Below are 16,595 nucleotides of genomic sequence, written 5' to 3'. Positions count from 1 at the left end.
GCTAAGCCTGAGACAAAGACTTGAGTGTAGGCGGGTTTTTGAGGATGGTGGGAGATTCAGGAAGCAGGTATGAGAAGGCAGAAGAGGGAGATAAGGAAGGAGAAAACTATTTCTTACAGTTGTGTGGCTAAGCTGGTTACCACCGGGGGCTACCACAGCTCAGTCCTACTGGGGACCTGCAGAGAGCACATCTCAGAATTGCCCTTTCATAGACAGGGGCCTGGGCATTGATCCACTGACCCCTGTCCCCACTGGCTGGAGGTCACATCTGGGGACATTAGCTTCCTTGATTTGGGGCTACTATGTGCTGGCAAAGAACTTTCTCGGTCCTGGAAAAGCGGGGAGAAGCTGCTGGAAGAAGGTGGGAGTGCCCAATGCAGCTGTAGCCAAGATCCAGGTGGGCTGAGGGCATGTGGATCAAGGGCATCAAAAGCATTGGCTGCCTGTTCTAACTTTGAACTGTGTGCCTTCAGAATCCTTTTTTATTTTTAACTAAGCAGCTATATTTCCTCCTGCTGAGAGAAGAGCCGGGAGGAATGCAACGTGATACCAACCACAGCCTCTGCCTCCAAGGTGCTTGTAAACCTAATTTGGGAGAAAGGAATATGCCTGTGAAAAATTAGATAACATGGCACTATTAGTAAAGAACAACTCAGTGCACATACAGAGTGTGGTACTTACGCAAATAAAAATATTTGCTAAGATATTACCTTCCTATGGCTGCTGTAACAGATTATCACAGACTCGGCAGCTTAAAACAACACAAATGTATTCTCTGACAGTTGTGGAGGTCGGAAGTCTAAAATGAATCCAAAGGGCTACATTCCTTCTAGTGACATGAGGTTCCCTTGCCTTTTCCTGCTTCTAGGTGCTGCTGGCATCTCTTGGCACATGGCTCCTTCCTCCAACTTCAAAGCCAGCAGGACAATATCACCTTTCCTCTCTGCCCACTGGTGAGCCTCTTATAAGGACCCTTGTGGTTACGTTGGGCCTATCAGACTAACTTCTTTAAATCAAGATCCTTAACTTAATCACATCTCCAGAGTCCCTTTTGCAATCTAAGCTAACATTCACTGGCCCCAGGAATTAGTACTTGCACATCTTCCAGGGGGATGGGGGATAAGCTTTTTCCAGCCTACACAGCTACTTACACAGCTAGTATATCCATATTCTATCTTTCTTTTTTTCTGAAAGAATGCACGTAGAATTGTTAAGATTTTTTTTTTTTTTTGAGAGTTAGAGGGATTGGGACTTCAGAAAAAGACAGGAGATTTCTACTTTTCATATTGTGCTGTTACTGACCTGCTTTTACTTTTATCATCTGCATCTTTTACTTTTATTTTGCTAAAAAACATGTTAACTTGGTTATCTGGGTCCTGAGATAATGGGCTACTTTGTTTACTGCTTTAGACATTTCTATGTTATCAACACAACCTAACAAATGTTTTTGAGAATTATGGTTCATCCATAAAATGAACACACAGCCATTCAAGAGAATGAGGAAGAACTATATACACGGCGTCCAAGAGATCCTATTGGTGAGGAACACAATGCAAAACTGGCTGCACAGAAAGATTCCACTTCTACAAAACACAGTACAAAAGGATATACATGTTTGTTTCTTAACACAGTTTCTGGGAAGACACAGTGGCTGTCCTGGGGAAGGATACCGAGGAAGATTTAGCCACATAGGAGGAATTTTCACTATATATTCCTTTGAAATATTTGGTGTGTGTGTTTGTGTGTGAGGGGGTGTGCGCACACATGTCTATGCCATATGGTACTATACAAAAAGAAAGTACTAAATGATACATTCAATACAGCAATAATAAGAACAACATTAATCAAGTTCTTCTTGTGGGCTGTAAGCATTTTACATGGATCACTTAATCCTTCCTAAAATTCTGCGAAGCTGTTTATCTTCACTGATGAGAAAACTGAGACAAGGATATAATGACAATGTTATAAGCATAACCAGTGAATGAATCAACAAACGGATAGATGTGTTGGGAGAAGAAACAAGGTCAGGCAGAAAGGACAGACCAGTATTGAAGGCTGTACTGAGAAGTGGGGAAATTTGTTTTTTGGTTGTTAAAATTAGTGAAGGATTTTGTTGCTCTCTGCAGGTGGAGCAAGGGATGCCAAAAGTTCTGAAATGTGAACAGTTCCCTCAACAAAGGATTCTCTCATGTTGTGTTTGACTCTTAAGCACTCATGTAGGTGAGAAACTTCTTTAGAGTTTTCTGAGCCAAGAGCCTAACTCCATGTATGAACATTTTTTGTGGCATTTTAATCTGCAATGATTATGATTCGGAAAACATTCTGTAGAAGAGACACTGGAAAAAAAGAAATGCATTTCTGAATCATCTTACTTCTGCTAAATTCAAGTTGATTTGTTATACATAGGTGCAAACATTTGGCTGTGTCATTATATCTTCCTGTGTAGTCATGCCTGAATATTTCAAGTGTGCATTCTTTTATTGTAAATCACCTTCCTTTTATTTTTCCCTTATATTAAAGTCATGATAGAATACTGAGCTTTTTGTATCTAGGTAAGAATATTATCTATGGATTCCATGTTGGTGGAGGGGCTTTATCATGTTCTCCATCACAATGGGATGCCTTGGGGCCAGGCAGGCTTGTGTGAGATAGCCCGGAAATTATACTTCCAGTGGGGACTGTTCACTCCCCCAAAGGTTTCTAAATTTACATTATTATTATTATTATTATTATTATTTTTGAGACGGAGTCTCGCTCTGTCGCCCAGGCTGGACTGCAATGGCACCATCTCGGGTCACTGCAAGCTCCGCCTCCCAGGTTCATGCTATTCTCCTGTCTCAGCCTCCTGAGTGGCTGGGACTACAGGCGCGCGCAACCACACCTGGCTACTTTTTTGTATTTTTAGTAGAGACGGGGTTTCACCGTGTTAGCCAGGACAGCATCGATCTCCTGACCTCGTGATCCACCCGCCTCGGCCTCCCAAAGTGCTAAATTTACATTATTTTTAAAGACAGTTCAGTAAATCAAACACATCCTCTATTTCCTCCAAGTCTCAGGATTTCAAGGTCGTGACTTCCATTCTAGGAAATGGTGAGTCATTGTGAAGCAGGGGGTGACCCACACAACTCCTGCTTTGCTAATCTGTCCTAAAGAGTCCATTTTTCTCCAAAACACTAACCTCATATAGTGTACCTTAGCTTTTCATTCTCACAAGACGTATTATTTCATTATAACAAAATGGGGCTAACCTGCCCCATGAGCTGGTGCCTGTATGTGGTTGCTAGGTAACCAATTTGCCCCTTGGGCTTCAGAAGCAGCTGAGGGTGTTAAATATCACATTATAAATCAGGGTGGCTAGGGGAGCTCAGACATGCTTTAAGAAGCAGCGTCCTCCTGAAGGGCAGATTGTAGCTGGTTATTGATGGGATTAGAAAATAGAACCCAAATCAAATTAATTTAAAAATTTGATTCCATAAGCAAGGAGAAGGGGACATATCTAAGTTTAATAGAAATGGGACAGAAAAGAAAATATAGTCTCATTACATAAATTAGGTAATACAATTAAATCCAAAGAAGACTAAGAATGAAATTGCATATTAATAATGACACTGATTGGTGCAACTTTTGACTTCCTGCCAGATTCCTGAGTGTTGGGCACTATGCTAATGCTTGACTTTAGTCATGCCATCCAAACAGCACCAACTTACAAAGTATATATTATCAATGATTTATCAATGAGAACAGTGAGTTATGGTAGTCTACCTGGGTTCATCATACATAAATCATGCCAAACTGACTGTCCTTTGAGGAGAGACTTGCTGGGGCAAGTGATGAGGAGAAGGCCATAGACATAATACATGTTAATTTCCACAAAAGGAATTGGTCTGCACTATTTCTGTGGATTGGTAAATGCAGTCTGGCTGATAGAGCCTGGTGGATTTAAGTAATCCTGGATAATCACCTTCTTGTGGTATAAGAACAACACACTAGTGGAAGTTATATTGAAGGTGAATCACTCTGTGTCCTGTTCTATAATCTTGCCAATAATTGGTGAGGATGAGCTAATGTATGGCACAAAACTGAGACAGGTGGCAAACTATATGGTCAATAGGTGGTGCTCTGGGAGCCAGACAGTTTTGCTACTTTAGCAGCAGCAGCAAGAGGAGGAGTAATAGCAGGAGTAATGATAATAATAACAATAATAATAATAATACTAGGCTAGTTTACAGCATCAAAGTTCAAGGTAACCTCCTGGATACAAAATCCCTCCAGATCTGACCTCTAACACCTATGTACTCTACAAGGAAGTGTACAATGAGAAAGAAAAAAGACAGCAACATCTACATTCAGGAAACATTTTTTTTCTTTTGAAAAGTCATTGCTTTAGTGGCCACTGGAGCCCCAGGACTTCTCAAGACCTCAAGCTCTGGAGGGGTCTCCAGATGAACATGAGACTGAAACGAATATATTCAGTGCAGATTAAAATCATACAAAAAATGTTTATACATAGAGCTAGGTTCTTGGCTCAGAGAATTCTAAAGAAGTTTTTCACCTACATGAATGCTTGAGAGTCAAGCACAAAATGAGATAATTCTTTGTTGAGGGAACTGTTTAACAGATTGGGTTCAAATTCTAGCTCTGCTACTTACCAGTCACGCATCCTTGGGTAAGATCCTCTTGGTGCCTCTGTTTTTCTTCTTCTTTTTTTTTTTTTTGTCCATAAAATGGGAATATTACTGGTATATACACTTCATGAGGTTGTTGTGAGGTTTAAATGATATAATTTGTATAATTCACTTCATAAAGGGCATGCTTAGGGAAAACCAGTGATTTTTTTTTAAATTTTATTTTACTTTATTTTATTTTGAGACGGAGTCTTGCTCTGTTACCCAGGCTGGAGTGCAGTGGTGCGATCTCAGCTCACTGCAACCTCTGCCTCCCAGGTTCAAACGATTCTCCCACCTCAGCTTCCCACCATGCCTACCATGCCTGGCCAATTTGTTTATTTTTTATATAATCTTTTTTCTTTTTTCTTTTTTTTTTGAGACGGAGTCTCACTCTGTCACTCAGGCTGGAGTGCAATGGCATGATCTCGGCTTACTGCAACCTCTGCCTCCTGGGTTCAAGCGATTATCCTGCCTCAGCCCCCTAAGTAGCTGGGATTACAGGCGCACACACCACCACACCAATTTTTGTATTTTTAGTAGAGACGGGCTTTTGCCATGTTGGCCAGGCTAGTCTTGAACTCCTGACCTCAGGTGATCTGCCCACCTCGGCTTCCCAAAGTGCTGGGATTATAGGTGTGAGCCACCGCGTTTGGCCAATTTTTTGTATTTTTTAAGCACAGACAGGGTTTCACCGTGTTGGCCAGGCTGGCTCAAACTCCTGGCCTCAAGTGATCCCTTCACCTCAGTCTCCCAAAGTGCTAGGATTACTGGTGTGAGCCACCGCACCCAGCCAACACCAGCAATTTCTATCATTAGTAGGAGCAATGATACTAACAGACTGGCTTACAGGACCGAATTTTAAAGTAATCACCATAGGCTTGAGTGCATTTCAAGGGCAGGTACATGCCATTCTAAACAACAAGGGCAGCAAGTGGGCCAAATGGAAAGAGTGTGGGTTGATGGGACTCAGTTTCACACTTGATTCTATGTACCATCTTGCATTTGCCTATACTTGATCCTGTGTTTTCAGGGATCTATCACAACCCCGCTGTGGTAAAGGATGAAAGGATGGAGAACACAGGTATGGGATGGTTTGTATTAGGTTGGTGCAAAAGTAATTGCCATTACTTTCAATGGCAAAAACTGCAATTACTTTTGCTCCAACCTACTACGTCTTGAAAGCAATGGAGAGAACACAGGGTTGCCAAATTGCATGAGTTCAAGAAGCTTCATTCCTTCAGGAAGTTTCCTCTAGGGGGCACCACTCACAGAGCTCCTCACTATGACCCCATCCAGGAGTTGGGCCATCTGGTAGCCCTCCCAACCCATAGGCTACTGTGCAAGATCTGAGAAGCCTGCCTGAGAAAACAAACTTCCTGCATCAGAGCACCAGAAAGCCAAACACTTGATCTCTAGCACCTGTGTTCACTGTGAGAAAATTTACAATGAGAAGAGAAAGGGCAGCCACACAGACATTTCTGGATCGATTTCTTTAAAAGTCATTCGTTTCGTGGCCATCAAGGAGTCCCAAGACTCCCTCTAAGTTTTCTCTGATATCTGTTAAATCCTTTCCAAAAAAGAAAAAAAAAAACCATCGGAATTATCCGGGCCTCAGCATGCTCCTTCCCTTCTAATTTCTGGCAGTACTATAAGGCAGGCATGATAAGGGAACAATTGAGAAAACAGATGTAACCATTAGGCACCATACAATTCTAGAGGATTAATAATGTTAAGTTTTGCATCATATAGGTGGTTTTTTGGTGTTTGTTCTTATAATGTTGTATTTACATCACTTATTCAAACTTGAGAGCATATTAGAATGAGTTGGGTACAGCCTCCTTTTGTTTCTTCATTCTCACAGCTGTTTGAATGCCTGCTTGTGTGAGGCACTGTGCTAAATGCGGGGGGCGGTAAAACGGTGAGGACAAAGCAAAGGAGTCTGTGCTCTCCTGGAGCCCAGAGTCTAGTGTGGTTTAGTTTGGGCTTCCTCACGACATGGTGGCTTTCAAGCAGACGGACTCCAAAAGCAAGATTCCCAGCGAACAATGACAAAGCTGCACGGCCTTTTATGACCTCATCTCAGAAGTCGCACATCATTCTACTGGTAACGAGTGAATCCTCGATCCACTTAGATCCAAGCGGATGAGACAAAGTCCCCATATCTCAATGAAAGAAGTGTCAAGGTCACATTGAAGAAGACCATGTGGGATGGGAGAGAGACATAGTGGTCGCATTTGAGAAAGGCCATCTGACAGATGGGAGAAGCTGAAAGGGCTGCAGTAAGCAAATACACTTTGGACCAAAATTTTTCTTAAGACCTATCTTTAGTACACAGATTTCCATGAATTAGCTCCAGTTATATTTATTTTCAACCTTGTCATTACAGAAGTAACATATTTCAAAACACTTGACAGTTTACAAAGTACTCTTAATTGATCATCATAATAAGCCTGCTAATTATTAGGACAAAATATTATCACCCACACTGTTTAGACAAGAAAACTAAGACCCAAATTCTCATAGCCAAAAAAGGAGCACGTTCAGGATCTGAATCCAGAATTAACTGTTCTTTCTACAGAAACAAACCATCTATTGAAACATGCCATGGCAATGAAAAATCACAATTTATGGTCTGATGGTCTTTGTATCCTTTTTAGGATATAAAGCATTTGAATGGTCTATGGCTTTGAGTGTTAGCTGCATCATTTATATGAGAATATGAAACAGCCATTGTTTTAAATAGCATCCATTATGGACTGAACATAAAGACTATTTCCAAATTGCTTCCAACATTTTTTGTCCTATCTCTGCAAATAATTAAGGGTTAGCAACTTTAAAATTAATTCTAGTGGTAGAGCTATGCATCTGGCTTAATGGGCACTATAAATCAATCCCACAAGATAAAATCTATTTTAAGAACTCTCGTGAAAAGGTGCTATTTCAAAGAAGGCATTGTACTATTTTCTCTCTCTTTGGAGCAGCAGTCCAAGCTCTCATATTCCAACCTCTGAGCAACTTTTAGCATCAATTGTGAACATGTTAGACGTACAAAAACGCATAATCTCAGGTCCCATTCCAGGTCTACTGCCATGAATTGAATGGTGGCTCCCTAAAAGATACCTCTATGTCCTTATCCCTGGAACCTGTGCATGAATCTTATTTGGAAAAAAAGTGGGGGTGTGTCTTTGCAGATGTAATGAAGGATCTCAAGATGAGATGAGACCATCCTGGATTATCTAGGAAGGTCCTAAATCCAATAGCAAATGTCTTTGTAACAGAAAGGCAGAGGGACATTGGAGAAAGAGAAGAGGAGGAGGCCACGTGAAAACAAAGGCAGAGATGAAAATGATGCAGCCGAGGCCATGGAATCCCTGGAACCACCAGGAGCTGCAAGAGGCAAGGAAGGATCGTCCCCTGGAGCCTTTAAAGGGAGCATGCCTTGGCAACACCTTGATTTTGGCTTCTGGCTTCCGGAAGCTAGAGAATAAGTTTCTGTTGTTTTAAACATCAACATTACAGTGATTTATTATGGCAGCCCTAGGAAATTAATATATCTAACTGAGTTAGAAACCAGGGTAGAAGGCCTAGCAATGAGTACTTAAACAAATCCTCCTGGGGATTCTGATGTACACTCAAGTTTTGGATACACTGGTCTAGAGTAATTGAATTGTTGCTGACTGAAGACATGGGTATTTTTTCCCCAGGACAGCAGAAGCCTCCCCTGGACCTGCAAATAGACCAGTGCAGGCATTGAACATCTGGGGCAAGACTAGAGTCTCCCAGCAGGTAAGTAAATTGTTCCAGGTCAGTTCTCTATAGCTTTCTCTCGGGGGGTTTCTTCATTTATAACAAATGATTCTTTAGCTCTATGAATATGGACAGGGCAAACTGCCAGGTACTGCAGTTACAAGCAGGACAAACATTTGATTCTTGCCATCAAGAGTTCTGCCAAGTCCTGGGAGAAACAGGACAAGCAGATACAGAGATAAACAACTCCATCTTTAGTTTCACATAGGCATAATATCTTTGAAACACACTCTGATAACTTATCAAATAAGCAACTCTTCAAGCTACAAGTGTATCTCTAACTCAATTCCTCCTAAGCATTGGGGCGGTATTAGATTAACACCAGCACACTCTCCTTGCTAAAATACAAGATGCTGTTTTCCAGTGAATAATGCATCTTTCTTCTCTCCCCCATGCTCATTTTCCTTACAGATTAGTCTGCATATCAAGAACAACTAGACCTTATAAAAGTCACAACAGAGCAGAGGGACGTTCACCTGTAAATGTACACTTTCTAGTGTTTTCTCAAATTAGAGCATCTGAGGGTACCTTGACAGAAATCAAATGCATCGAGACCAAGTGAGAACATACCTTGGCTTCCATAGCTGATGAGAAATACCCTCTGCTTTCCATCGAAGGGTTGAACTTCTTGACTGGTTTAAATTCAGTATAATGGTGGTGGTGTGCCTTTGATTAAGAGGGTGTATCCCCTCTTAATCCAAGTGAGAAATGTACTACTGTGACCCTCAAAGGCCTTGGGAAAACACAACTTGGTGAGAGAGGTGTGTCCCCAAAGAAGGAGGGGTTGCCCACGGCCGAGGAGGGACATGCTGGGGAGTGGGGGTAAGGGGGAGGGGGTGAGATCAGGAAAGTCAGGAGAAAGGGCCAGAGTGAGGGCATAGATCACAGTTGCAGGCTTTTTAGCCAAGGCTGCTTGGCTTCCCAGTTCTGCACCACCGCTAGTAGCTGTGTAACCATGGGCAAGTTACCTGATTTCATAGAGCCTCAGCTTCCTCAACTGGAACCTGGGACAAGGACAGAAGCTACCTGAAAGGGTCATTGTGAGAATTAAAAATGTGAAACCATGAAAAGTGCTACTGACAAAGTCTGGTAACACATGTTTTGTGTCTCCCAGTCTCCCCCTACTCCTGCTCCTCCCCTAATGTTCCTATCATCATCATCATCATCATCATCATCATCATCATCATTTGTGATGCATCTCATATCCTTGCAGCCCCAGGCTTTAAATCTGATTCTCCTCCTTCAATTGCTGCTTGTCTTCAGAAAAGCCATGGACCTCACGAACGTCACCTGTCAGTGGCCACCCTACCTTCATCGTGCTGGTGGGTGAGGATGAGAGAGTTCATGTAAAGCCAACGCAGAGTTTAACCCTTCAGGGACATAAAATTTAAAGTACCACCGTTATTCAAAATAAGGTCATTATGATGCAAAAAAGAGGAGAAGGGTTTTAAAGGAAGGAGGTCAGCCAGGCAACAGAGAGGAAAGAGGGACTCCTGGCTGCCTTCCAAATCTCCTGGAAGAGAGAGGATAGAATTAGATGACACATGGCATATAAGGATCATTAATTCACTTTGCTTACTCAATAGCTGATCATTGACGTTCATGTGCCAGACACAGTGTTTTATCATACTCTCAACAATCCTAGTAAGTAGAGAATGGATTACCCCCATTTTATAGCTCACAAAACTGATGTTCAACAAGGTGAAACACAATAGCAAAGGCATGGAATCAACCTAAGTGCCCATCAATGATAGACTGGATAAACAAATTCTGGTACGTATACACCACGGAATACTAGGCAGCCATAAAAAGGAAGGAGATCATGTCCTTTGCAGAGAGACATGGACAGAACTGGAGGCCATCATCCTTAGCAAACTAACACAGGAACAGAAAACCAAATACCACATGTTCCCACTCATAGTGGGAGCTAAATGATGAGAACACATGGACACATAAAGGAGAACAACCCACACCAGGAGGGTGGAGGATGGGAGGAGGGAGAGATAAGGAAAAATAACTAGTGAATATTAGGCTTAATGTGTGGGTGATGAGATAATCTGCACAACAACCCCCCTTGACACACGTTTACCTATGTAACAAACCTACACATCCTGCGCATGTACTCCTCAACTTAAAAGTTAAAAGAAAGAACAGAAAGGTGAAATAACTTCCCACGGTCACAAAGAAATTAATTGGAATTCAGGTTTCAGCCGCCTTCAGTTTCAACCACTATGTGATATCTACCTTGTGGTGACCACCGGCTGTAGCCTGCTATCACTACTGACCTACATGTATATTCTACTACCTTTGAGCAATGACCAGGCTGAAGGAAAACTTCAGCCCTTCAACGTCAACCCTTCAATGTGGGAGGGTTGGGGAGAGCCTCTTCTGGAAAAGTAATAGTTGTACCTTGCACTCCTGGCCTCCAGGAGGTCAAACCTAGCAGCTGGAAGAAGAAGCCACTTTGAAAGGAGGTAACTTCTTGGTATCAAACCTTCCAGACATCACTGATGGAAATGACAGGATGACCACTGGCAAACAGGACCTCCCAGAAGAACTCGGGTGTCTAACTGATCACTGGGAGCCGTGAGTATTTGATCTTCCTTGACTTTTTTTTTTTTTTTTTTTTTGAGACAGAGTCTCACTCTGTCTCCCAGGCTGGAATGCAGTGGCACAATCTTGGCTCACTGCAACCTCCGCCTCCTAGGTTCCAGTGACTCTCCTGCCTCAGCCTCCCAAGTAGCTGGGATTACAGGCACATGCCACCACACCCAGCTATTTTTTTTTTTTTTTTTTTTTTTTTGAGATGGAGTCTTCCTCTGTCACCCAGGCTGGAGTGCAATGGCACGATCTCGGCTCACTGCAACCTCTGCCTCCCAGGTTCAGGCAATTCTCTTGTCTCAGGCTCCGAAGTACCTGGGATTACAGGTGCCCTCCACCATGCCCAGCAAATTTTTGTATTTTTAGTAGAGACGGGATTTCACCATGTTGGCCAGGCTGGTCTCAAACGCCTGACCTCAGGTGATCCCCCTGTCTTGGCCTCCCAGAGTGCTGGGATTACAGGCATGAGCCACTGTGCCTGGCCCTTCCGTGACTTTTCTTTCTCTTGAACCACACACCATCCAACAGCAAATCAGTGAGCCCTTTCAAACCCCTGTGGATACTAACCATTACTTATCCCTCCACTGCTACCAGTCTGGCTCAATCCACCTATGTAACTGTCCCAACCTCCTCAATGGCTGCCTTGCTTTTGTTCTCATCCACTTGGATCTCTTTCAGACACTAGCAAGCGAGGTCCTATAAAATGCAATTCAGGTCATGTCACTCTTCTACTCAAAACCTTGGTGGCTCACCTCTCCTTGTGAGTAAACGCTGGGTTCTTTACTATGCCTGCACAGTTGGATGTGATCTGCTCCCCCTGCTTCTGTTCCCCTTCTCACTTTGTTTCATCCATCCCACCTCCTTACAGTTCCTCCAGTACACCACATGTGTGCCTGCCTCAGGGACTTTTCATGTGCTGTTGCCTCTGTCTGGCCTGCTGTCCCTCCAGTTATCCATGTGGCTCACTCTCTCACCTCTTTCAGGCTGTGTTCAAATATTGCTTTCCTAGACAAGCAGCTTTCCTCGACCATGCGATTGAAAACTGCACCCCTGCCACTCTCACTTCAGTACTGTTCACTCTTTTTTGTTTTTTTTTAAACTTTTAGGTTCAGGGGTACATGTGCAGGTTTGCTATATAGGTAAACTTGTGTCACGGGGGTTTCATGTACAGATTATTTCCTTACCAAAGTACTAAGCCTAGTAACCAATAGCTATTTTTTTCTGCTCCTCTCCCTCCTCCCAACCTCCACCCTCATGTAGGACCCAGTGTTCATTGTTGCCTTCTGTGTCCATGTGTTCCCATCATTTAGCTCCCACTTATGAGAACATGCGGTATTTGGATTTCTGTTCCTGCCTTAGTTTGCTAAGGATAATGACCTCCAGGTCCATCCATGCTCCTGCACAGGACATGATCTTGTTTTTTATGGCTGCATAGTATTCCATGTTCCTCTTCATGCTTGTTTTTCTCTATAGTTCTCATTGCCTAATATATTCTACATGTTTACTGTGTGTCTCCCTCCACTAGGGGGAGAACATGTACTCCCTGAGGTCAGAAGCCTGGCATTGTTTGTTAAATGAATGGATGAATAAATGCATACATTGTGGGCTGAGCATTGTTCCTTGACCAGGGGATTCATTCATTGAATGAATGAGTCAATTCAATGAATGAATGATTCAACTGAAATGAATGAATGATTGATTCGATTAAATTCATTCATTCATTCAGTAGAGACACAATTGCAATTACATATATGCCTATGTCTCCTCCGCACAAAACTGTGGGCTGGGGATTGGTAGCTTGGCAGCTGCCCTGGTTCCTGGCAGCCATGGCACGTCCATAAAGATGAACTTTGTTTCTGAGTCACTGGACTCTGGCAGCAGATTGTGACAGAAATTCTGGGCTGGCTTCTCATGACATCTCTAGGGAAAGGATCACTTTAGCTCTCTCCTGAGCCAGTCATCCATCATCATAAACAAGCATGTATGCTCAGAAATGTCCCTCTGCAGTAACTGCACGTTCCCACAGCCCTTCCCAGAGGCAAGAACAATATTCCCATGAGAATGCTGCCTTTCCCACACCATAAAAACCAGTGCAGAGCCAAATGCCTCTGCCCACCCAAAGGTGGCATTCCCATGGGCACCTCTTGGCATCAGTTTAGCACCAGCTCTGGGTGACATGGTCTCAGGGAATAGCCCCAGATGTATCCTTGAGGACACTTTATCTAGATATTGGTGACACTTTGTTTTTGCTTCAAATAGTATTTATCTATTTATTTATTCTGGCAGGGAACTGTCTCTGGCCCTTGAAAGGGCTATTGGCAGGTCTGAATTCCCAGGCCTGGGCACCCACACCCTCCATCTATGCCCTCCCCGAGCCTCTCCCCTCCCAACTTCCTTCCAGCTGTTCACTCTCTCTCCTCCAGCCTCTTTCCTAACCCAGATTCCCAACATTCTTCAGGGTCGGCTCAGGCCTACCTCCTTCTAGAAGCTACCTCCAGCCTCCACCAAGATTTTCCTTTTTCTATTTCCTATATAATTTAAAGATGGCACTGCATAATTTAGCATGTAATTACAGAAGCTCTGACACTGTGATTCTGCCTCGTGCGCTGGTTCTGTCTTTGAAGCTGACTGTACTCCCAGCGTCTTTTGTTGTTTTATATCACAACTTAGGGCTTGGTCTGGGGAAGACGTGGTCCCAGATGAGGGCTTGGAACTGCTCAGAGAGAACTGTCAGTGCTTTCTGTACGCACATCTAAGACAGGGTGAATATTCATTCCTGTGATGTTCTTACTGTGAGTCCTCACGAAGAAACAGTTTTGGAACTCTATCAGGGGAGTCATTACGATGATAATTGAGGTTCTAGAATCTAATTATTTCTCTAAAATCCATGAAATAGCACTCAGAATCTTAGCTCATTGCTATTAAGCACTTATTCGTGATAATTTTAGGAACAATCATAAATAATATATAATATAAGTTATATATAATAGCCGGCATTCATTTAGTAATTACAGCTCGTGAAGCACAGTGCTAAGGAGCCTTTAAGATTGGTGCTGTTATTTAACCTCCTCCATGCACCCATATCACAGATGAGGAAACCAAGGTTTGGGGGTTGTGGGCTGCACAGGGCCACGAAGCTATTAGGCAGTGGGGCCAGGATGGGAATTCAGGCTATTGAAGTCATTCAATGAAGGTTTAGCAGAAGAGCCACGTGCATAGTGGTGTGCTTTCGAAGTGCGAGCGGGCGATCTTTGAGTGTCACAATAATCGGGGGTGTTACTGGCATTTAGTGGGAGGTGACAATTAGGTGTTAGACACGCCGTGATGCATGGAGCTCCTGCACTACATAGATTTGCCCCATATACATTTTGAATGACCCTGATAAACAATCTTTGGGTGGGGAAGAAAAAAAAAATCTTGTTTATCTGAGTCTAGAACCCAACTCGATTTTACATTCAAACCCCAAATATTTTTGCACAGATGAACACATTCCACACATCATCACAATGCACCCCCTGTGTCAAAAGAGTTGATCTTGTTTTTTGTTTGGTTCAGAATCTCACCAATTCTGGAAAATTGCTTAACCAATGGCAATACTGAATGTCACTTGGGTGACAATGCAAAATGTTTGTCTGCATGGCAGCTGATGCAGTGTGTTGGTGGTGACCCTGTGTGAGGATACTCTGGCTGGATCACTTCATTATGTTTTCCAGGGGGCTTGCGCCAGAGTATTTGCATTTGCATATTTACCTAGATGTACTATTATAAATTAGTTGTTCCTTTATAGTATAATTGGGGCTTATTATTATCATTATTTTAAATGTGTAGCTGGCACGGTTGCTCATGCCTGCAATCCCAGCACTTTGGGAGGCTGAGGCAGGCAGATCACGAGGTCAGGAGTTCGAGACCAGCCTGGCCAACATGGTGAAACCCCATCTCTATGAAAAATACAAAAATTAGCTGGGCGTGGTGGTAGGCACCTGTAATCCTAGCTACTCAGGAGGCTGAGGCAGGAGAATCATTTGAACCTGGGAGGCAGAGGTTGCAGTAAGCCAAGATTGTGCTATTGCAGTCCAGCCTGGGCGACAGGTAAGACTCTGTCTCAAAAAAAAAAATGTGTGTAGGCAGGTTAACATCTTATGAATGTCACAGAAGGATACTAAAGAGTATCTCGGGAGATACTTATTGGCCTCTCAGGGCCCCCTGGGCAGCAGATGGTGAAGGAGGTTAGAGGCAGCAGAGGTCATTCTGGCCTGAGTCGTTGGAATCCATTTGTTCAACCCACCAGTAGATACTGTTTGTTGTACTTTGTATCGTTTGAATCAGCAATTAAATCCTCTGAAAGCTAAGACAAGCAATTCCAAGCTCAGGAAGCTGGCCTGCTAAGAGCCAGGCCTCTGCTGAGCCTGACGTCAAAAAGGTCAGCTCCAGTGGATTTGACTGGCCTCTGCTCAACATCAGGGGATGACAGCGAATCTTCCCCTGAGTTGAGGCTCTTCCTTCTCTTGCTTCAGCTACCTCTGCTGAATAAATATTTTTATTTAATTAAAAAACTAAAAAGCAATGTAGGTGATTCTGATGCATGTCTAAGGTTGAACTGAGCACCGTGAATTGAGTTTTCTTAACTTCCCTGAACACTAGAATCCATGGAGACAATCTGATCTTGGGCTGTGGCTGTTGGGGTGGGGAGACAGTGGGATCAGCAGGACTCCTGGCTTGGAGGCATATTCTTGTTGACAATAGAAACAGCAGTTCCTGTTGATAGCAAGATCACTGTGGGAGTGATAATCCCTAATCACATCTCAAAATCACACATTATCTTTAGGCAAGTTAAAAGTCCCTGTGGTTGTTCTCACGGAAAAAAAAAAAACAAAAAAGTATTTGTAATAGAAATGGGATACTGTGTCCAATAAGGTTAAGATCTACTGCTCCAGTGCCCCAGGACTTAACCATACATGGTTCCACCTCCATAGTATCTGTGTAAATTATGGCATATGCAGGTTTCGGTTCAGTGATGCTGCATGCTGAGACCACTGCCCACGGGCCGTACTAGGAAAGCAGATACTGCTCTGACCACTGGTACCTCTGAGCCACAGACCCCACCATGTATACATTCAAAGCCGTACAAAGGGGCTTCAATGAAATTGAGTGTTTTTGAGTTCCTCAGCTCCAAATTCAGTGTCTGAAGATTTTCTGGGGTGCTCCAAGTTTCTTGTATTACCACTGATTTACACATGGCCCAGAACTCAAAGATATGTGCATTTTTTTCTGGGAAAATTACAAGGATAGCTAAGGCCCCAGCTGCAAGCCTAGGACAGAGGCTCCTTCCAACCAAGTTGACTTTCTTATCACTGAATGACTATAAATAAACAGCCGAGCTCAGATCCCATTAGTTAAAGCACTGGAGAGACTCCCAGCTTTGATGTTATCGGACCCTGTCTGCATGCAGATGCACAGGGCAATGTTCTTTGTAGATTTAAGGACTAACTCTTCTTCTGCTGTTGAATGATCTAGGACACC

At 43.1% G+C, this 16,595-nt stretch overlaps 1 protein-coding gene and 1 long non-coding RNA gene across 2 annotated transcripts in view; one reads left to right on the top strand and one right to left on the bottom strand.

The window, feature by feature from the left end:
• CDH13 (cadherin 13) overlaps positions 1-16,595 on the bottom strand; it is a gene marked incomplete at its 5' end in the record, with an annotated part of 1,173,335 nt that overhangs the window by 388,017 nt on the left and 768,723 nt on the right.
• On the top strand, positions 6,779-9,072 carry LOC129050855 (uncharacterized). Its single transcript, XR_008514716.1, has 3 exons — positions 6,779-6,946; positions 8,372-8,453; positions 8,886-9,072. It is a non-coding gene; the product is annotated as an uncharacterized LOC129050855 (long non-coding RNA).

This window comes from Pongo abelii, chromosome 18 (assembly GCF_028885655.2).
Source record: "Pongo abelii isolate AG06213 chromosome 18, NHGRI_mPonAbe1-v2.0_pri, whole genome shotgun sequence".
Lineage (NCBI taxonomy): Eukaryota > Metazoa > Chordata > Mammalia > Primates > Hominidae > Pongo > Pongo abelii.
The sequence above is the reverse complement of the archived record's forward strand: the minus strand, read 5'-3'. Positions and strand labels throughout refer to the sequence as shown.